This window comes from Chrysemys picta, chromosome 1 (genome assembly GCF_011386835.1).
Source record: "Chrysemys picta bellii isolate R12L10 chromosome 1, ASM1138683v2, whole genome shotgun sequence".
Classification (NCBI taxonomy): Eukaryota; Metazoa; Chordata; order Testudines; family Emydidae; genus Chrysemys; species Chrysemys picta.
The window spans coordinates 339180992-339202910 of NC_088791.1; the positions used below are offsets into that span (position 1 = coordinate 339180992).

Genomic DNA, 21919 nt, shown 5'->3' on the forward strand with positions numbered 1-21919 from the left:
TGGAGGCCACAGGCCAGGACCTTGTGGTGTTAGGCAGTGTACAAACACAGAACAGAAAGACAGCCCCTGCCCACATGAATTTACAATCTAAGCTTAAGATGACAGTCACTAGGTGGGTGTGACAAGCAGATCGGATTATAAGGTAGCAGTGAGATGAGTGGCTGTAGCATAGAGTGGAATATGGATGTAGGTGACTAATGTTAGGCATATGAGTTTGAACATTTTAGCCAAAGCATTTTAAAGGTTAGGAAGCTGAGGGACTGTGACACCTCCTTCAGGCTGATCCAGCCGTCACAGCTCACCAGGTGCCTAACCATTAAAGTGCTTAGGCTAAAATGTTCAAACTCACGTGTCTAAATGTAGGTACCTGCATCCATATTTGTCACCTAAGCGGCTTGATTTTCAAAGGAGCTGATCACCTGCAGTTGAGAGGACGGATGGTCCAGTAGTTAGGGAGTTAGCCTGAGACAATTCCCTCCTGTGCCACAGACCTCCTGGGGGACCTTAGGCAAGTCACTTAGTCTCTCTGTGCCTCAGCTTCCCAGCTGCACAGCAGGCATAACAGTACTGAATTAACTTTCGAGAATACAGGCAAGTCTCATCTTATGCTGGGGTTACTTTCCGCTGTCAGCGCATAAAGCGAAAATCACGTATAGTCAAAATTACATTGAGTGTAATGGCGGGCGGAATCGCCCGTACTACAGGTACAGTATTTAAATTGTTATTTTTCTCTTTTGTTGTTGTTGTTTTTTGTTTTTGCCGACCGCGCAAAGCTGAATTCGCGCATGTTAAATGCGCATAAGAGGAGACTCGCCTGTATTGTGCAGAGAAATCCATTAAAAGATTATGAACCCCTCAGATAATGGGGACCACATAAGTACTTCAGCTAGACAGTTCCTGTTAATTCAATGGGAGCTGCTGGTGCTTGTCACCTCTGAAAATGAGGAGACTTATTTAGGTGCCTGATTTTGAACATGTGGACCTTTATCTAGAGAAAACTATTTTCTCTTGCTTATCTTCAGCATCTGCAAATACGACTCACTAAGTCCATTAACTATGCTGTGTTTGTACGGTGCAGGTACGGGATCCTGGTTCACAACTGGGGCTCGTTTGCGCTACTGCAATAATCATGAATAATAATGTGCTTAGAAAAAAAGTTACCCTAAAGTCCAGTTCTGCTCGAAAAGTGTCTACATGGAAAAGGCTCCTTCATGTGCAGCAGATCTGCTCCCTGCGTGTGTTCAGTTGCATGACCCCTCGAGGTCCCTTCCAGTCCTAGAACTATGAATCTATGAATCTGCCCACTGCATGACAAAAGTCAGAATTCACTGCATTTCAGTCTGCTTCACCCTGCAAAGCCAATACATCCCGGAGAGAGTGAGCTGGATCGTACGCCTTCTGGTTTACTAATTTTCAATCAGTTACACCAGTGCAAAGCCAAGGAAGGCAACAGGGGTGCACAGGTGTCCCCAAGGACTTATTTTGGCTCTCAGGATCTATATTGCTGGTGGTCCTGAGAAAGAAGGACCAGACCTTGCAGGGCCAGAGGTCAGACACCTATTGGAAACAGTTAACGTCTCCCATCCAAAGATCTCAATGTGTTTTACAAGCATCGTTATATGATGCTGCTCTGCCCCCGCCCCGCCCCACTCCACCCCCTCCCCAAAGCCCCCACCCTGCTCCGCCCCCATTCCCCTGAGGACTGCTGCAGGGCCGGGCCTGCACTCACTGGCAGTAGGAAGTGCAGTGACCTGGCCCCTGCTGCGCCACCGGTGAGTGCTGGGGGGGCGGTTCCCCCCTGACTCCCAAGCCAGCCCCCCCGCCACGGAGGCCTGGGGCCAGTCCCCCGCCACGGAGGCCTGGGGCCCCACACACACACCTGCAGGGGGGCTGCGTAGGGCCCCAGAATTGCTAGGGACGGCCCTGCACAGTTATACGGAAGTAAGTGTGTAGGCCGGGTAGACCTGGCCTAAGTGTTTGCATTGTAAACCTCTGTAACGGTGTAACTCACCAAACAGGAAAGACGCATTCATTAATGTAAAGGCTGGCTTCCTACTGAAGGTGTTAGGTCCTGAACACAAGAAGGCCCATTGAAACCAAATGAGCAATTGTGAAACATCAAAGGACCAAGACTTTGTTGATTGAAGAGGAGATGTGCACAAGGACTCGTCCCATCAGCTTGAACTCTGAGGGAAGGGAATAAAAATCCCTGACAAGAAGAAATAGGATCTTTATTCTTCTTGGATTCAGAGGGGCAAAGATTACTAAGGCCATTTCTACACTACGGACCTTCCAGTGGCACAGCTGTACCACTGCAGATGTGCCGCTGTAAAGTCTCCTGTATAGCTGCTCTATGTCTCCCGCTGATGTAGCACTGTCCACACCAGTGCATTTGTCGGTGAAACTTACGTCAGTCAGGGGTGTGTTTTTTCACACCCCGGGACTGACAAAAGTGTTGCCGACAAAAGTGCTAGTGTAGACATAGCCTAAATCTTGATCTACACCAGTGTTCGCTCTAATTTTTCCGACCCATGTGTGGAATGAATTTTGTTATGGGCACCAACATGGAGATGATGTGTGACACATCACCTCCATATTGGTGCCCATATCAAAATTCATGTGGCGGGGGGTTGGGGCTGAGGGGTTCGGAGTGTGGGAGGGGGCTCAGGGCTGAGGCAGAGGGCTGGGCTGTGGCGGGGTGAGGACTCTGGCTGGGGATGCGGGCTCTGGGGTGGGGCTGGGGGATGAGGGGCTCAGAGCTGGGGCAGAAGGTTGGGGTGTGAGGCGGGATGAGGGCTCCAGCTGGGGGTTCAGGCTCTGGGGCGGGGCTGGGGATGAGGGGTTTGGGGTGCAGGCTGCCCCAGATCTGGGTCTGTGGCAGAGGAATCTCTCCCCACCACAGCCCTGAGCACCTGCGCGGCATTTAATAGGCTGCTGTGTGGCCGCGCAGCTTTTTAAAACCCCAGGGATTTTTGAAATGGTTCCTCCTGTTTGCTTGATACGGAGAGCTAACGTAGCAGCTGCCCAGCTGAGCAAGCCGGCTCCACGCAGCAAACATGCTCCTGCCTAGAGTACAGGGCTTAACAAGCAGGTGCTTGGGGCGGCCAAGGGAGAGGGGCGGCACCTGCAGCAATTCGGGGGTGGCAGGTCCCTCACTCCCTCTAGGAGCGAAGGACCTGCCGCTGAACTGCCGATCGCGGCTTTTTTTTTTTTTTTCCAACTGTCGCCGCTGATCGCGATCGCAGCTTTTTTTTTTTTTTTTTTTTACTTGGGGCGGCAGAAATGCTGGAGCCGGCCCTGCCTGCACGAGATGCACACGAGATGCACACCAAAGACCTCAACCAAAGCCCTTTGCAGTCAATGGCCCTCATGAGGCGTGGGCTTGTCCAGAGTCCTGCTCACTCCATGCCCAGGCTAATGGATTGCATGGTACATTTCACTGAGGCCGCATAATTACAGACACCACCATCATCTTGCAGGAAACTGATCTGGTATCTCCAGAACCATAAACGCAGGTTCTAGCCTGTGGTGGGTTCCCAAAGCACTCTCACACTTCAAGCACTCAGAGAAGCCAACCCTCATGATATTTTCATGAGTGATGGGATTTTGACTGGGCTGGAGCCAGTGTCATGATGATGATGGAAAAAGCTCCAGATTTTTGTGAATTTGAGTCTTCTGATTGGCTGCTTGCCTCATTTGCTCCCCTCCTGGGACTGAGCAACCAATCAGAAGTGGGGCAGAAAGAGCTCTTTCTCCCTCTCTCTCTCTCTCTTCAGCAACTTGAAGCCATTCTCACAGGAGCGGAGAGCGGAGCTAAAGAGCCCAGCAGCTCAGGGCAGTTCCTCTGTTTTTCCCCTCCACCCCTGCAGCACCCAGGCTAGAAAGGGGCAGAGGTGATTGAAGGGTCCAGCCTGGCTACAATATAGACCTCCTCCGGACCTGGAAACTGTTCTCAGCGACCAGGTCCGTGGCGGCCACCGGGGGGGCAGATCTCCTCGCGGAGCCCCTGCTACACAACCCCCAGCTCTGTGTGCACGTGGCGGAGTCCCCCGCAGTGCACCAGAGGTTGGTCCTGGCAGAAGTCACCAGAGTCGGAGACCTCCTGGACTATGACCGGGGAGACTGGCTGGATCCCCTGACGCTCGCTCAGCGCATGGGGCTCTCCAGGCCTTGTACTCCCAGGCGTGTACTTCAGGAGGCGAGGGCCGCTTTGCCGCCCGCTGCTCGGGTCTACCTCGACCGGGTCCTGCACGAGGGCACGCCCCGCCCACCCTCCACCCTTGGTCCTCCGGACCTTTTCATTGGGCCCCTGCCCCATGGACCCAACCGGCCCCCCTGCCCCTTCTCCGTGAGCCAGCTGCACGACTTGCAGCCGGTTCGTTTCCAAATCGCGCCAAGGAAACATCTATACATACTCGTGCTCCACACCCTTCACTTCCTCACCCTCGTGTCCCGCCCCGATACAAAGTGGCGGGACCTCCTACCGCCTGTTAAGGGTGAGAAGCCCCAGTGGGCCAGCCTATATTCCACCCTGGTCCCGAGGCCCGCCAGGGATATCAGCTGGCGGCTCCTTCATGGGGCCATGAGCACGGGCGTGTACTTGGCGCGGTTTACCCCTGTCCCAGACACCTGTCCTTTCTGCGGCGTGAGGGAGACCCTGGCTCACGTTTACTTGGAGTGCGCCAGGTTGCAGCCCCTACACCGGCTCCTCACCAATATTATGTTGCGTTTTTGGTGGCACTTTTCCCCTCAACTTCTTATTTACGCACTCCCTATCTGTGGCCCCACGAAGTCACGGGACCTCCTGGTCAACTTCCTCTTGGCCCTGGCTAAACTGGCCATTTATAAACCAGGGAGAGGAGGTTGGCCGATGGCAGTTCCTGTGACTTTGGGGCCTGTTTCCGGTCCTCTGTCCGTTCACGTATCCGGGCAGAGTTCCTCTGGGCGGCGTCCACTGGCTCCCTTGACACCTTTGAGGAGCAGTGGGCGCTGTCCGGGGTTCTCTGCTCGGTGTCCCCGTCAGTTTCCCTTCTTTTGACCCTTTGACCACACTCCTGTCCCTGTTTTTACAGTCGTTGTCCCCCATAATCATTTGAGTTTCAGGCCCTGTGGATCCTCCCCTTAGGCTGGGGGGGGACCCTTTAGCAGTGGGCAGCTTAGGTCTGCCCACTTCCTGAACCCCAATATGTACAATGTAGACACCACTGTTATCTCACAGGAATTAAATCCAGGTTCTCCAACACAAGAAAACATAGACCACTGCCATTAGAGTGGAAGGAGACATCCTTTACCAGGGAGAAAGGAACGGGCTGCTAATCAATCAGGCAAACCACTAGAGGGAGACATGCTCACAGGCTCCAAGCCCGTCTATTGCAATTAGAGCTGTCCAAACAACTGATTTTCCAGTTCACTGGCAGTTTTGAAACACTGCGGGGAAAAAAACAAATGATTTTGGATCAAGCCAAAACAGAAATTTTTGGCAAATCAAAAAGTCAGAAAAAATAATAGTTTTGGGTCAAACAAAATGTTTTGTTTCATTTTTGGACATGGTTAGCTGGTTTTAAATGATAGCAAATGAAATGAAGGGCTAGATTCACAAGGGGACTCAGGCACTGTTCACAAAACAAGAATGGGGGTGCCCCCCTTCTACCCAAGTGTCCCTCCTCTCAGGTTACTGCTCTAATCACTAGACTATAGGGTCATCCTCATTCTCTGGCCCAATGACTATTTAATTATTTAATACAACGTGGGCCAGCTTCCACGGGAGAGATTGAGAGCACCCCCAGTCCAGAATAACCAACAGCCCTGTGGTTAGGGCAGTCACCTGAGATACAGGAGATCTGGGTACAAGTTCCTGGTCCAGTGTGGTGATCGGAACCTGGGTCTTCCACCTCCCAGGTGAGTGGCCAACCACAGGGCTATTGGGCATAAGGGTGGCAACATGACCGCCATGATTTTGTGAATGATACATAAGTCACGTTGTGAATCTAGACCCCAAAATCAACCCGCTGCATTACGGAAACGTTTGAAATGAACCGTTTTGACATTTCTCATGTTTTTCTTCAACCGAAGCAATTCACCAAAATCAACATGAATTCGTGAAACGTTTCAGTTGACCTAAATCTGCATTTGGGGGTTGGGGCAGTTTCGGCTGCAATATTTTGCCCTGCTCGAATTACAGTGGAACAGGCAGAGTGGAGTAGCAGCCCTGCCACATTCCAAGTACACATTCAAGCATCAGGCAGATGAGGTTGCACATACACTTTCAAAGAGAGATATTTCCATTCTTATTACACACACACACCACATACACACACACACACACACACACACACACACACGTGCACACACAACGCACATGACACACAGGCACAGTGCCAAAAGAAAGCTGGAGAAATTGCTGCTAGCCCTTCCCCCACCAGAGTTAATTTAAAACAAAAATTGCAATGTACGTATGACATCTAAATGGATTTTAGTTAAACCAGGACAACTTGTGTGTACAGACAAGGCCATAGATATTGCAAGGGGAAGTGATACTGACAAGACTCACAGTAATGCCAGTGAATAAGGCTACACCCATCATGCAGTTTAGGCCAACGTTCTGGTTTGTGCAAAGTCCCGTGGTGGCAAATAGATATGAACACCGCACATTTCTGCTGTGAGTGTGAATGCCACTCATATGTAGAAGAGTTATATTGTGGACACTGTCAGGGTTGCTAGGCTCTCAAGAACAAATGCTGCAGGCAACTCACCAACCAAACAAATTATATTTACCTTGAGTTTTAAAATCTAGGTTACTTAACATGCTCCTGACCTTATGACCAGTAAGGCTTTGGTACATTTAATTCTTGCTAGCTACAATACAGATACTAACGCTCTGCATTTCTATACAGCTATGCTTTTCATGAAATAGCTCAAAGGAAGAAAAAACAGAAGCAGGTGCACAATGGAGGTGCGGATTACTGAAACTCAGTGGAATGAGTCTCATAACTGGAATGTCAGTATAGAGGGGTGCAGTGTACTGGAGAGATAGGAAGTGACCAAGAGGTGTAGAGGTGATGCTATTGTAATGCCGACAGACCCTGGTCATCCGGGGGGTGGGATCGAACCTACGACCGCTGAAGCTTAGTGTATGAGCCTCTACCGCATGAACTAAAAGTCACGTGGCGCTTACCAAGGCTGTAGCAGACTCATCCATCTTGCAGATGATCTAGGGGGACAGAACAGCACACCAAGCAGGCCTGGGCTACACTATCGCTAGGATTTCCAGAAGAGCCCAGCACTCAAAATTGGGGCCAGATTTTCAAAAGAGCTCAAGGCATTGGGTGCACGGAGGTGCTGAGATCTTTTGAAAATCTGTCTTTCATTTAGATGCCCAAATAAGAACTGAGCACATTTGAAAGTCTGGCCCCAAGTTGTCGGTGCTGAGCACTTGAAAGTCTGGCCCTGTGCTCCATTGAAAAGTGGGCCCCACAAGTTAGATATGTAGAAGCACCAACAGGAGACACTTTAACTAAACCACATGATCATAATGTCCTTAAAGTCATTGGGCCAGATCCTCAGGGATCTGTAAACTGGCATAGTTCCAATGGAGCTACACTGATTTACCCCCCTTGAACATCTGGCCCGATGAACCTAGGAAGCTAAGAAGAGTGGGTTGGTGACATTTTTGGAGATAGGATGCAAAGGAATAAAAAACAAAGGAAAAATGCCAGTGAGCATATGGGCTTCCCTCAAAGTCCACTGGTGCCCCTTTTCTCACGCCAGCCCACGTGGGGTCGATTAATGGCCCAGCTGCTGACCGGCACTACTTTCTCCTGGCCGTTTGAAGCATTCTCTGCCCCAGCAACCAGGCAGAGAGGAGTCTCAGCCCACCTGAGTCTTGGCTTCAGCCAGAGGCTGCAGGGAGCATGGCCCATGGTGGACACTTGAAAGGAAATTCTGATGGTTAGACAGAAAGCCAGCAATGCAGGTGTAACCCTTCTGCCAGGCCGAGTTGATAGCAGCAAGGGCCGGGTTCAGTACATAGGGGTCCCCTCCCAACAACACAACGCAAAACCGGCTCGAGCCCCCACCCAGTGACCTGGGAAAATCTTACACACACCCCTGGGCGCCTCAGAGAGGCAATACTTCCCCTCTCGCAAGCACAGAGTCTCAGTGTAGCAGAAAATCTTTAATAACATGAGGTAGACGACATCAGCATTAAATTGGGAAAACACCACAACTAGGGTTCATTGACCAAACCATGAGCAAAGACCCACCCCAGCAAATTGGGCCATGTCCTTTCCCTTTGGTTCTTGAGTCCAGCAACCCAAAAATTACCCAAAGTCCTAAAAGTCCAACAACCCAAAAGTCTCTGTCCCTGGTCAGTGCAGCCCCAGAGTTCAAAAGTTTATCTGCAGAGTTTTACACCCCAGCCTGGGTGGAAATGGGAGGGGCACCACAGGGGGTGTTAAGGAGCCCATTACGTAGTCCCAGGCTGACTGACCCACCTCTCCGTGGGGTTCTGATGCAGCCTTCACCGCGAACCATTCCGCCAGTCACTCCACTCCAGCGACCGTCCTGTGAGCCGCTCCAGCCGTCCTGCAAACTGCTCTGCTCTGCCAGCCGCTCCGCTCCACTCCACCAGCCATTTTGTGAGCCATTCCAGCCATCCCACAAACTGCACAGCTCCGCTCCACTATATAGCTTCAGCCTTCCCCCCCCAGGTAACACAGCACTCAGTGTTTTCAGCTCTTAGTAATTTTAGCTCTTTAGTGATTTCAGCTTGTAGTAGGGGAGCCTCAGTGCTGGTGCACCATTAGCCCAAAGTGAATTCAGCTCAGCAGCCTGTAACTAGACTCCAACAGGAACCAAAATTAGCTCTGCTATTGCAGGGTGGAAAGAGAAGACAGTACAATTGGCACGTCAAGCCCTCAAAAGAGGCCCATACCACCAGGTACAAATACTTATCCCCAACCTCTCTCAATTCACTGGGTTTTGGAATCCATGTCCCTTATCTAGCGGGTGCTACTTAGTTGATGGCGAGTCCCTCCATCATAAAACAGTTCCACTGTCCTTGATTCACATAATCAGGGTAAAAACACTTTATTCTTCCTGCCCCAATAACAGAGAAACTGGGGATCCCACAGCAGCCAAAGTGACCATTTGGGCTGCTGTTGTTTCATGCCAGGCGAGTGGGTGTGCCTATGCAAACAAGATCAGCCCCTGAAGTTCTTTTGCACAACTCGTCACAATTCACCACTAGATGTCAGGGTAGAGCTCATCCTGACTCTGCTTACACAGGCCTGGAGCTAGAGAAATGCTCTGAAAGCCTCAGTTTCCAGCCAGACACTGCCAGCTAGGCAGGACTGTGCCCAGCAGCAGGAGGAGAGCAAGAGAAGTGATGACAGGACAGGCCCTAGCCCAACTGAATAGCACGTAGCTCCTGTCAGAGCCAGTCCAGGTGGCCCAGCTCTTGTCTGTGCTCTAGGGGGTGCTGTTATTTTTATGATGAATGTATATATTTCTTCTGCTCTCTGTTGAGCTAGCTAGTTCTTATGTGGTCTGTATCGCCATTGCATCTGAGCACCTCCGGTAAAATAGTTTATTTGTAACTGAGTAAATGCAATTTTTCCCATTGCTCTAGGTGCAGATACCTCCATCCTTTGGCTGTATTGAGTCTTGGGGTAAATTACATTGCTGTCCAGGTTTCAGTGTGTGTGCATGTGTCATCAGCTATTGCTTATTTTAAAATAATAATAGCAATGATTCTGAAGACTCGATCCTGAGCTCTACAGGAAAAAAGTAGCGGGTGCTCAACACCCACTGGCAGCCCCACTGATCACCTCCTCCCCCTTACCCCCAGGGCCTCCTGCCTGCCGGCGGGCCCTGCCAATCAGCTCCTCCCCCTCCCTCCCAGTGCCTCTCACCCACCATGAGCAGCTGTTCAGCAGTGGGCAGGAGGTGCTGGGGGGAGGGCATAGAGCAAGGGTGGGGTGCGCTCGGGGGAGGGGGCAGAATGGGAACGGAAGAGATGGGGCAGGGTGGAGTGGGGGTGGGAAGAGGCAGGGCAGACTGGGGTCTTGGGGGAAGGGGTGGAGTGGGTAGTGGGGCCTGGTGCTGAGCAGGGGTCGATCACCCCTAGGGAAATGAGGAAGCCGGCGCCTGTGCATAGCCTTGTTAAATGGCCAACTGGGGAATCCCCAAGAAGCTAAAACTCTTAGAGGCATTGCCAGAGTTCACTGTACTCCAGCAATCACTGGCTGGTGGCTGGACCTTTGGCATGTGGCCCGGTGGCCAGCACATCCCTCGGCCCACGCCGCTTCCCGCAGCCCCCATTGGCCTGGAACAGCGAACTGCAGCCAGTGGGAGCTGCGATCGGCCGAACCTGCGGACGTGGCAGGTAAACAAAATGGCCCGGCCCGCCAAGTGGTGGGCCGCGGGCCAAAGGTTGCCGATCCCTGGTTTAGAGCCATCTCGAGGCAGCTCTAAATTGCACCCCTAGGATCAAGGAGCCACAACTGGCTCCTTTGTAGTTTCCCATCTCGACTATGCCCTAAGTGTTCATGTCGTGTTATTTACATTGTTGTTGATTTGCGTTTGTAGTTTTCTTAAACGTATTCTCTGTGCTTTTACTTTAGGCTGTGATGGCTCTCCCAGTGCATTGTTTGTTCATTTAGGAAGTACCAAAGCAGTAATCCGGGGCTCTGGGTTGTATTTTGAACACACAGTGCTTTTGGGGTGCACGCCGGCAGATCCGGGGACTTCTCAGACTTGGTGAAAATGGCTAAAATCTGACAATTAAGCCTTCAGTCCAGATCTCAGACCCAAAAGGGGCCTGATTTTCAGTAGTGCTGAGCTAATGAAAGACAGTCCCCATCAGAGTCAATGGAGTTGCAACCTCTTACACCTGCACTGAGTTTGGCCCAAAGAGACAAATAAGGGCTGTAGCAGAAGTTTGACATTAACAAGCACAGACCCAGAATACCTAACCCCAAAAGAACTTTCTAGGAGCGGAAACTCCATTATTTATGTACTTATATGGCCCTTATCACTGTAATTTCTGGGCACCTCACAATCATTAATAGATTTACTATTATCCCCATTTTGCAGCTAAGGAAACTGAGGAACAGATTAATATAAGTGTCATTCCCAAGTTGAGACCCAGAAGTCTGTAGCTGAGGTGGGAGTTGAATCCAGGTCTCCTAAAAGGCAGTCTAGTGTGCTCTCCAGTAGGGGATTACGTTTACCAAGCTATAGAACAGAAGGGGCTCCGATACCACAGTGAGGAGTAGCAGTGCAAAGCACAACACAGACAGATGGATGAATCCCCCAGGTCTGCTACAGTATGTCCAGCAGCAAATAAGACAGGGCAAAACCCCCTTTGGAAATGCACACAAAAATCAATGCTTAACAGGCATGTATTCATCTGAGACTCATCAGGAAACCAGCATCAATATTTAAACCGTCTCCAGTAAGGTCAATCGACTTGCCCTGCATTCAATCTATTTGACATGCCACAGCAGACAAAGGGTCGGAACAAAAGACCCAACCTTTCCTCCCTTCCCGTGCTTCTGCATAGCCAGAGCATAACAATGCACTGCTGGGCCATCCGATACAGGCGCGTTGCCCTGAAGTAGGCAGAGCCTCAAAAGGAGGGTAATTGCCTTTTGTACTCAGACCTCTGACAGCAACAGCAACAAAATTAATCGAATGACATATCATTTCACAATGCAGCTAGGCCTCCTTTCAGCAGAAAGCAGTCTGGCAGGCTGAACCGATCTGGGCAATATGCTTCCCTTGCTGTTGGAGCCAGCTGGTATTTCTGATCTGTTTCACCTGTTATTTATGGCAGAATGTAAAGATCCCAACTCAGATCAAGGCCCCATTGTGCTAGGCACTATGCAGGCAAAAGCATGGTAAAGGGCTCTGTAGGCTAGCGGAGAAAGGGAAAACAAGCGCCAATGGATAGAAGTAAAAGCCAGACAAATACAAATTAGAACTAAGACACATTTTTAACAGTGAGAATGATTATCCATAGGAACAAACCACCCAGGGAAGTGGTGGACTCTCCATCCCTTGATGTCTTCAGAGCTAGACGGGATGCCTTTCTGGACTAGGTGCGTCAGTCAAACACAACTCTTTGGGCTCAGTACAGGAGTGAGAAGGTTAAGTAGAGTAGCCTGTAACATGCAGGAGGTCAGACTAGCTGATTTAGTGGTTCCATACGGCCTTAAAAAATCTATGAACGCATAGTAAGAGACCATAGGCGTGCGCAGCCCATTTCATTAGGGTGTGCACCCAGGGAGCCCTGCCCTAGCCCCGCCCCTGCCCTGCCCTGCCTTAGTCCCACCCCCATCCACTCCCTCCTACTTCCTGCCCCCTGACTTCCCCCCTCAGAACCCCCAACCCCCCCTGCTCCTTGTCCCCTGACCACCCCCTCCAGAGACACGCCCCCCCAGACTCCCTGTCCCCTGACTGCCCTGACCCCTATTCACCCCCCGCCCCCTGAGAGACCCCGGGACTCCCATGCCCCATCCAATTCCCCCTGCTCCCTGACTGCCCCCTCCAGAGACCCCTGCCCCTAACCACCCCCCCCGCCGGGATCTCACCCCTTATCCAACCCCCTTGGCCCCGGACCCCTCACCATGAGCTGAGGCTCCTATCTAACCTAAACCCCTCTTGCTGCAGATTAAGCCCCTTATGTCTTGTCCTACCATCAGTGGACATGGAGAACAATTGATCTTTATAACCATCCTCTTTATAACAGCCCTTAATCTTTGAAGACTGTTATCAGGTCCCCCCTCCGGCTTCTTTCCTCAACATGTCCAGTTTTTTAACCTTTCCTTATTGGTGAGATTTTCCAAACCTTTTCTCATTTTTGTTGCTCTCCCCCGGACTCTCTCCAATTTGTCCACATCTTTCCTGAAGTGCAGCACCCAGAACTGGACCCAGTACTCCAGCTGAGGCTTCCCCTGTGCTGAGTGGAGCAGGACAATTACCGCCCGTGGCCCACCTACGACACTCCTGTGAATACACCCCAAAACGATATTGGTCTTTTTCACAACTGCATCAGAGAACCCATGTCTCTTGCTGACTCCCCAGCCTGAGCCCTGGACCACAATGCCTTCAGTAAGGAGTCCATTGCAGCCTAGGTTCTCTTTCTGTTTCATCCAGCAGCAGACTAATAGATAGCTAACTCTATCACTAAGAGTCCTGACTTTGCCATCATTACACTGAGTAGCACCAGACTCCGTGTAGCCCCCCTGATTTCAGTCTGGGTACCAGTGTCAGAAACAAGCCCTTAGCAGACAATGTTTCATCCTGAACAGTTTTCCTCAGCGTGATAATCTTTGCTTAACTCGTCAGTACAATCCAATCCACCTCCCTGACTTCTCTCGTCTTCAAGGGCCTGATCCAAAGGCAGGGTTGCCACCTCTGAGGGACAAAAACCCAGGACATCCTGAGCCCACAAATCTGGGCAGCTGGCAGTGTGTACTGAGCACCCGCGCAGACTTCCCAGACCGCCACCCCCAATAAAGAAGGATCCTGGGAAAAGCTGGACAGCTGGCAACTCTATCCAAAGCCCACTGAAGTTAACGGAAGTCTCGCCTCTGCTTTCAATGGGCTTTGGATCTGCTCCCAGGTGAAAAGAACGGATCAGGACTAATAATGGGTCACAACTTGAAGACCTATTCAGTGTTTCCTCAGTCAAGACTCTAGTGACTTCAGTAGGAGTTTGGCTTGAGCGAGGACTCTGTAAAAAACAAGGATCTCAGATTTAGCCCAACAGTAATAACTAAGATTTTGCTTTTCTACATACCCTTCATCTCAAGCCCTTTGCTAACATGAATGAACTGATCCTCACGTGACTCCTGGCAGATATTATTATTATTTATGATCTGTACTGTGCTATGAAGTAGGAGCCCCAGTCATTGCCCAGTATCCCATTGTGCTAGGCGCTGTACAAGTTGAAACACAGAGATATTACAGCCAAAATTTTTAAACTTAGGTGCTTAACTTTAAGAACTCAAATCCATATTTAGGAGCCTATGTAACTGTGGTCTGATTTTTCCTCTGACTTTAACAGGAGCTGCAAGGGCTCAGAAGCATTAAAAAGTTCTTATTCAGTTTATTATTTGTATTGTGATAGCACCCAAAGGCCCCAATGTGCTAGGTGCTGAATGGATACACAGTAAGAGCCAGTCCATGCCCTGATGAGCATATAGTCTAATGACAAGGGTGGGAGGGGAATCGGACACATAGTGATTTGTCACAAGTCATGCAGCAGGTCAGCGGAAGAGACAGAAAGTAAAAAATAAATAAATAAATAAAAAACAAAAAAAAAACCCAAGCCAAGTTTAAATTAGGCCTGGTCTACACTAAGGGGCGGCTCAATCTAAGTTATGCAACTTCAGCTACATAAATAACGTAGCTGAAGTTGACGTACTTAGACCTATTCACCGCGGTGTCTTCACTGCAGTGAGTCGACTGCTGCCGCTCCCCCGTCGACTCCGCCTGCGCCTCTCGCGGCGGTGGAGTACAGGAGTTGAAGGGAGAGCGCTCGGGGGTCGATTTATCGCATCTAGACTAGACGTGATAAATCAACCCTCGCTGGATCGATCGCTGCCCGCCGATCCGGCAGGTAGTGTAGACATACCCTTAGGTGCTTAACTCAGACCCGTTTTAAGTACCTGCTCTGTTCCTAGCCCTGTTCTTTCCAACATTCAAAGATTCCCCCTAAAGGGTAGGTTTTATTAGCATCCTTAGTAATGATTGGCCCTGTGGTGTAGTGACATCGTGTGAGACAGTCCCTGCCCTGCAGACCTCACAATCTAATTTCTAAATCAGAGTTGAACTATCACATTTGTGCCTGCAACACCCAAGTTTGCTCCTCCCACTTTTCCACTGCCCTGTTACTAAACTGAGCGGTAAGGTTACCCTATTCTTATTAGTGAACTTAGTACTGCTGGGAGGGCCTCAGTTTGCTGCCCTGGAAACCGACATCCTTTCCCCACACAGAACAGACACAACCAGGGTGGCGGCAGAACAGCTTTCCCCTCAATCTCGACCTGGAGGGATTATCTCCAAGGGTGAGAGGGTAATTCAGTCCCCATGGCACAATCAGCCCTTGACCTCTCTCCTGAGGGCTCATCTACACTGGAAACGTTCACTGGCATAGCTACATCTCTCAGGGGTGTACATCCACCCCCGCCCCCAAGAGACGTAGCTAAGCCAACCTAGCCCCCAGTGTAGACAGCGCTGGGTTGACGGAAGAATTCTCCTGTAAACCTAGCTGCCCCCTCTCGGGGAGGTGGATTAACTGAAGGGGTTCTCCACCTACTTACCAGTGTGGACCGCATAGGCAGCCCTCTCTGTGTGATGTGGGCCACATCCACACATTATAGATATTACTTGGATGGCCCTCAGGATGTCACAGGGCCCGCAGCTGTGTGCTGATTGGGCCGCAAGTGGCCCGCGGGAACCACTGAACGATGGTGGAACCCCTCCTGTCGCCACAGGGAGTGTTTGCGTTGCAGCCATGCCGCTGTTAAATTTTTAGTGTAGCCAGAGCCTAAGAGCCACAACCCAAATGCCCACCTGTCAATTCATCTGAATCAGCTGGTCTCCCTGATCATGGCTCAACTCCTCCCTCTGACTCGCCAACATTTTTCAAGCTAAACCCGACCACATGGGCCCACATCACCGGCTGCTCTGGACCGTGACATCTCCCCCAAACGCTTGCAAGTGTCCGTGTCTGGCTTGAGAAACAAACAAACAGATTCATATCGCTGTATCCCAAATGCCTCTTCTCCTCCTAGGCTCATCTTCAGCAATGACAAAGGCTCACTCAGCAGGCCGGGCTACGTAGCCCGCAGGCTGGATTACTGCACCTCCTTAAATGTCCTCTCTGGCAGGACTTGGCAATCAAGCATGTGTCAGGGAGGAAATTACGTCCTCGCATTACACCTGCCTTGACAGAGCGTCCGTCAGCCACTCCCGACACGACGGCAGATGGGGTTTAGCATTGCAGTCTTTGTTTATAGACTTCTGCAAGTGCCTTTACCAAATTACATGAACGGTCTGTCAGCCCCTGCCACAAAGGCCAGCCACGGGCCTGTCTGGACACACAGCCACAGAGGGAGCTTCTGGGACAGACTCTCTCTCGCTCCGGCCCCTGGAGTAGTGTACGAAGATTGTAAAGGAGCCACAGCGGGCTGGGGGGAAGTCCCCCACTACAGGCACAGCGTAGGGCCGTTGGAAGCAGCGGAGTGGACCCCCTCACAAGGCTGGCAGAGGGCACCGTGGGGACGAAAGAGGTGGGCGTCACAGCCTGTATGCAGCTCGGGGTGAACTGCTGTAAATCCGAGCTGCTAGAGAGTTGCTCTAACTTATTCCAGGGACTGTTTGGGCCCCCCAGAGCAGCCCAGAATCAGCACAGAGACAGGGTCACTACCATCTCGCTCTGGGCTTTGGTGATCTGTGGTACATGCTCCCTGCTTGCGCTGCTGGTCGCGCCTCAGGAGTGAAGATCTGCTGCTGAATCCTTGCCTGCCTTTAAGAGCAACTAAGGTCCTGTCTCCTTCCTCACGGGGTGCCTCTGATTGCCCTGTTCCATCTCCCATACCTGGAAAGCACGGAGCACATCCTGGCTCGCCCACAAACAGACCATTGCGTCTGGCTCTCGCCTGCCACAGTCAAAGGGAGCCAGTCCCATTAATGCACAGCAATTACAATCTGACAATGCTATGTCAAGTAAGACAAATAAGATGTGCTTCCACTAGAGAGCCAGAAGTAGTTTCTCCTGATTTCCCCCCCCCCCTTCCGCTGGGCTCTGAAGCCATTCTCTGCAGCTCCAGGAAAGGCTTTGCTAACCTGTGAGCTGGCAATACCTTCATTAATCACAGAATAATCCTTTCCATGGTAACCCAAGGATTGTGGAGTCACAAGTTAGCAAGCGTGAGACAGAGACACTGGACACAAACAGTTGGTCCAGGGAAAACAAAAAGTGATCGATGTATCTTGCCCAGAGCTACAAGGGGCAAATTAATTAGAAATAATATGATTGGGGAGCAGGTGTTGCACTTATGGAGCAGATTCTGATCTCAGCTCCACAGGTGTAAAGATAGAGGCAGTTCCTCCAAACTTACCCCTGTGGAACTGAGATCAGAAATCTCATCCTATATCATAGAATATCACAGTGTTGGAAAGGACCTCAGAAGGTCATCTAGTCTAACCCCCCAGGACCAATTTCCAGACAGATTTTTGCCCCAGATCCCTAAATGGCCCCCTTGAGGATTGAACTCACAACGCTGGGCTTAGCAGGCCAATGCTCAAACCACTGAGCTATCCCTCTCCTGCCCACATTGAACTCATTCTGCATTCACTGAATTGCTCCTGCCACAGCACAATTGTTCTAACAGTGAAATGAAAAGCTTTAAATGAAAAAGTCAATAACCTCCACTGAAAAGCCCAGATCACCAGCAGTCTATCACTGTGGACTCACAATGACTAATAAATACAATTCAGATAAAGCTATTTGGAAATCAGTGGAATTCAGAGTTTGCCATGCTACAGGTGATAACATTCCAATCCTTACCGCCCATCTACCTAGGTCCTGAAGTGGCCCTTGTTACCATAGTACCTAAGCACCTCTTAATCATGAAAGGGTTTTTTTCCTTACGCGGTAGGGAAATATTATCCCCATTTTGCAAATGGGTAATTGAGGCACAAGGTAGACATACTAAGAGACTTGCCCAAGTTCCCACAGTGAGTCAGTGGCACAGCCAGGAGCAGAACCCAGCTCTCTTAAGGCACCATCTAGTGCCTTAACCACAAGACCATGCCGCCTCTTCATAGCTGCCTTGTGACCAAGAGCACTCCAGCTGTTCCAGGGAAGCCGTGGGACCCTCACTGCAGGAACGGAGCTAGAACTGAAATCCAATACGGCCGGGCTTGATAGACTGAAGCCATGTTTTCATGGAACAGCCTTCACTAAACGGCCAAAGCCTGAATGATCAGTAGGGCTCTTTCATGGGGCGAGCTCAGAATCCTCCCCACTGAGCATGGCACCTTGGAGGCTGCAGGAGTGGCCTGGGCCTCTGCCAGCTCCCTCTGTGGAGGGTTTTGGCCAGGGGGCACCAGGAAGTCACAGATCCATTGGCTCATCCCAACTCTAAACATTCTGTCCACATGGCTTTGGAGGGAGCATTGCTCCGCGGCGGAGAGGGGGATGCAGAGCGCTCCTATGCGGTATCTCCAAAGCCTGCCCACCATGCATTACAGCCACACTACTTCCATGGCACGTAGGGCCTGAAATGGCCACAGGGCCAAGAAGACAAAGGATTTTACCCCCAAGGGACTCAGTGTAATCGGAATTGCCTTGCCATTTGTGCCTTTTACTTAGGGCAGAAGCCAACCGCTAACTGCCTGGGGTTAGGAAGAAGTTTCCCCGAATGGTAGATTATTCTATAATTGCCCATGTGAAACACTGGGACTGGCCGCGATCAGAGACAGGGTACAGAGATGGATCCACTGTGGCAATTCCCACGTTCTACAGAAGCGTTGTTGTTGGCAAGTCTGCTCATGACTCGGGATGTGAGGCCATTTTCTCTGTCGTGTCATTATTTCCAGAATCTTTGGTGTTCATCCTTCGGACAGAGGCTGGTGCTGGTGCTCCCCCTCTCACACCCACGCACAGCAGGTGGGGAGCCCGGCCCGAAAAGCAACATTCTTCTCCGCCAATGAATTCAGCCTCCTTGTTGTTATGAAGTGACCCAAGCTAAATTAAGTAGATGCATGGAAAGGACAGAGCTCTTTAATCCTTGCTGCGGAGGCAAAGCAGGACAATGCGTCCTGTACAAATATGGCTCTGAACATTTCTGGGAAGTTTTTACTTTGAGGCAGAGTTGATTTAGACCAAGACACTGGAACCGACTCACTTAGCGGTGAATTTTTAATAACTCGTTAGGTATGCGGTGTCCCGCAGCCCAACCCTACCACAAATACTTCCTTTCCCTCACACGGTGGGGACCGCTAAGGAGATTATGGAAACTGATATGTCTAAAAGAAGAAGAGAGGATTCATGGGCCTGATCCTGGTGTAATCGAAATCAGCAAACGCTCCGATATTAACAGCTCCGATGAGAGAGCCTGAATGCGCTGTATGACATGCTTGGCAAGTGCACTGACAGCTTTATTGTTAATAACGGACGAGAACCTACATTTTAAACAAAGCGTCTGAATGGGGCTGTGTTGCTTTGAAAAAGCTCTGCCCCTGATTCAAAGCCCATAATGAGGCCAGGCAGAAAAACTCCACCACGCAAACAACTGTTAAACAGTCGCAACTGCCGACTCAGACAGAGCTGGGAAACAAAAAAGCAAGCAAGCCACCCAGGAAAGTGTTAATGTATTTACCGCCTGTAGAACCAGCAGCTCTAAGAGGCTTTCCAGCAAATCCTTAGGAATCAAACAATCCAGACATCCTGTGCTGTACGGCCGCAGACCGGCACTGGTTACTGACTTACCTTAGCAGTACATGGAACCACTGTCGCCTTGAGTGCTCAGTGAATAGTCCAGGTTCCAGGGAAGCCCAGTCTGCCTGGAGAAGAGATTAACGTCCCAGGTAAATGAACAGCCCCCGTCTGGAAAGAGTTAAAGCACGGACTCTTCTCCTCGCCTGCCTGCCTCACTCTCTCCGCGCCTGCTTTGCCTACAGTACCTGGTACAGTGGAATTGCCTCCCCATTCATATTCACTGATCCTTCTTATTGAGGGGAGGAGCTGAGGAGCGATTACAGAAGTGATGCTTGGGATTGCACGGACACAGGGTGCAGCTGGAGGCCTGGATTTTAAAGGGCAAGGTGCCAGCTCCACGCCTGTCAGAACTTCTCCAGCCCAAGGGCCCGGTCCGGCTTTCCTGAACTCGCCGGGAGATTTGGATGGTGGTTTGTTTGTTTTGCAGTAGCACCACAGGATCCAGTCAAGGTCAGGGACTCCTTCTTAGTAGGGACCTAATACAATTACAGCGAGCCTTAAAAGGAGACACCAATACAAGGAATGTGCGAAGAATGCAGGATCGAGCCCCGCTTTCAATACCGGTGCAGGATTGGACCCGCTCAGCGGTCCCAGGCCGGTGAAGCTTACAGTCTAAAAAGCAGGCACCAATCCAAGCAGATGCACTGCCAGACCCACTGGGGGTGGCACAGTAGCTTATCCCATTTATCTGCGTGCTAAGAAGCTCCAACCTGCTAAAGAATTTGAAGACAATCAACTTTGTTATGACCGAGTTACTGAAAGGACAATATTTCCAAACCAGAGCGCCTAGGTTGGGCTTCCAAACTCAAACTGAGCAATGTAAACGGAAGTGGCTTCATTTACAAAGGAGGACCGGGCGCCCAGAAATCACTGGGAGCACTAGGTGCTTAGCATTGTACCTATCAAGCCATGTATATTTAGATACCTCGGTAGCAGGGTTTAGGAGCTTAACCTCAGGCACCCAGGTTTGAACATTTTGGCCTCAGCTTGTAAATGCATACGAATAAATTTAATACCTAGAAACTAGGGCTGTCAAGCGATTAAAAAAATAATCGCGATTAATCGCGTGATTAAAAAAACTAATCTATTAAACAATAATAGAACACCATTTATTTAAATATTTTGGGTGTTTTCTACATTTTCAAATAGCTTGATTTCAATTACAACACAGAATACAAAGTGTACAGTGCTCACTTTATATTTATTTTTGATTACAAATACTTGCACTGTAATAAACAAAAGAAGTAGTATTTTTCAATTCACCTCATACAAGTATTGTAGTGCAATCTCTTTATCATGAAAGTTGAACTTACAAATGTAGAATTATGTACAAAAAAAAATCTCTAGTATTGTAGTGCAATCTCTATTGTGAAAGTGCAATTTACTAATGTAGATTTTTTTGTTACATAACTGCACTCAAAAATAAAACAATGTAAAACTTCAGAGCCTACAAGTCCACTCAGTCCTTCTTCTCATTCAGCCAATCACTCAGACAAACAAGTTTGTTTACATTTGCAGGAGATAATGCTGTCTGCTTCTTATTTACAATGTCACCTGAAAGTGAGAACAGGCATTTGCATGGCACTGTTGTAGCCGGCGTCGCAAGATATTTAAGTGTCAGATGATGTTTTCTGACCTGTGTCACACAAGATGATCTAATGGGCCACAAGTATCAAAGGGGTAGCCGTGTTAGTCTAGATCTGTAAAAGCAGCAAAGAAGAGGGCCTCATCCTCCCGGATTGAACTAACCTCGTTTTCTCTAGCCTTACTCACTCTTGCTTGCATATTTATACCTGCCCCTGCAAATTTCCACTACATGCATCCTAAGAAGTGGGTATTCACCCACGAAAGCTCATGCGCCTATACGTCTGTTAGTCTATAAGGTGCCACAGGACTCTTTGCTGCTAATGGGCCGCAAAACTCTATGAGGTAGTGGCAACACTTCAAGAATGAAGCCAAGTCACAAGTGATGTTGATGCCCCGGCCTGAGATTCTGCCAAGGAACCTGCTTGTCAGAAAGTGCTGAGGCCCCACCTGCTGGAAATCAGCCCCCTTTAGGGTGTCTCTCCGGGCACCCGAGAACCCAGGGTCCCCCAAATCACTAGGGACTTTTTGTGAACTTTGGCCTGAATGCATAACACCTGCAGGGAGGGAAATGGGGGAGGCAATGGATTTGGAAAGAGGGCTTGGGGATAGCAAACACGACGACAGCTGGGTGTACCCAGACCCTCTCTGGCTCAGGCTGAGGAAGGCAGCCTGGGCCGCACAGCATTAACATACAGGATCCTGCCTATGCTCTGGTCTGAAGTGAGCCACCCTGGACTGGATTGCTGACTACGATGCACAGCAGGGAGAGGAGTGCATGGACTCTGGCATAGAAAGGGTTACACACGCTAGGAAATG

The 21919-nt window shown here is 50.1% G+C and overlaps 1 protein-coding gene across 1 annotated transcript in view; it reads right to left on the bottom strand.

Annotated features, from left to right (window-relative positions):
- The window catches only part of MYO7A (myosin VIIA), a 179747-nt gene extending 160111 nt beyond the window's left edge, over nt 1-19636 (bottom strand). The window contains exon 1 of the mRNA XM_065581742.1: nt 19508-19636. The gene's annotated coding sequence lies outside the window, so the exon portion shown is untranslated. The remainder of the gene's footprint in view (nt 1-19507) is intronic.
- Between the last annotated feature and the right edge of the window lie 2283 nt (nt 19637-21919).